The sequence below is a fragment of the Phoenix dactylifera genome, chromosome 4, assembly GCF_051530095.1.
Source record: "Phoenix dactylifera cultivar Ajwa chromosome 4, Ajwa_hap1_PhDact_Kaust_v1.1, whole genome shotgun sequence".
NCBI lineage: Eukaryota > Viridiplantae > Streptophyta > Magnoliopsida > Arecales > Arecaceae > Phoenix > Phoenix dactylifera.
In genome coordinates, this window is record NC_143193.1 from 16417039 (window position 1) to 16418108 (window position 1070).

Below are 1070 nucleotides of genomic sequence, written 5' to 3' on the forward strand. Positions count from 1 at the left end.
GGGGTGCTGAGGGGCACTCATGGATTGGATGCGATGGGCTAGAACAGATAGCACACACTTGTGCTTGGGAAGAGCTAACGACATGTCCTCCTATCATTAGTTGGTCAATCTTATGGGATAATGCATCTACTTTGCTAGACAGGTCTATAGAATGACTTATTTCACAAATGGCCCCTTTTCTTTGAAAATTCGGGGATGCTTGACGAGAACATGAAGCATGGTGGAGGGAGTTTTCATTAAGGTTTTCAAATAGTTGCCATGCTTCATGCTCATTTCGAAGCATGAAAGTCCCCCCGCATGCGGCATCAATCATCTGACGGTTTCGTTCAGTCAATCCATTATAGAAACATTGCACTAGCTGCCACTTAGGTATTTGATGATGAGGGCATTTACGGATTAGGTCTCGAAATCTCTCCCAAGTTTCATGAAATTCTTCTCCCTCAGTTTGGGAGAAGCTTGTAATGGCACGTCTAAACTGGTTCGTTCTTCCTATGGGAAAGTATTTTTTAAGAAATTCTTGTTGCATTTGATCCCAAGAATGAATCGAGTTGGCTTCTAAAGAATTCAGCCATTGTTTGGCTCTATCTTTAAGGGAGAAGGGAAATAATCTAAGTTTCAGAGCATCATCAGTGAAGTTCTGAATCTTGACAGTGGTGCAAATCTCAAGGAATTCATCTAGGTGTTTATATGGGTCTTCATTGGTGAGCCCATAAAAAGATGGGAGCATTTGGATCACACTAGACTTTATTTCATATTGTACAGCTGCTACCTCAGGTAATCGAATGCAAGATGGGGAAGTGTAAATAGTGGGAGTAAAGTACTCCCTCAGAAGTTTGGGTTGTTCTTCAGCCATCTTAAAAGGTGGGGATGATCCTAATGTTTTGATCTTAGCTCGAATGTTCCTAAGGGTTCGTTCTATTTCAGGGTCAAAAGGTAATAGGTTTTGTACTCTAGAACGACTACCGTGCATACACTAGTACTCGATCAATCAAGCATGCAATAAAAGAGAAAAGCATATCAATCCTAGTCTTTGTCCTAAAATCACTAGACAGCTCCTAACTGGTTTGAAG

General features: G+C 41.2%; 1 non-coding gene across 1 annotated transcript; it reads left to right on the forward strand.

Moving 5' to 3' along the window:
- The first annotated feature begins 371 nt into the window (after positions 1-371).
- Positions 372-477, forward strand: LOC149753687 (small nucleolar RNA R71). Its single transcript, XR_016409299.1, has one exon. It is a non-coding gene; the product is annotated as a small nucleolar RNA R71 (small nucleolar RNA).
- The last annotated feature ends 593 nt before the right edge of the window (positions 478-1070 follow it).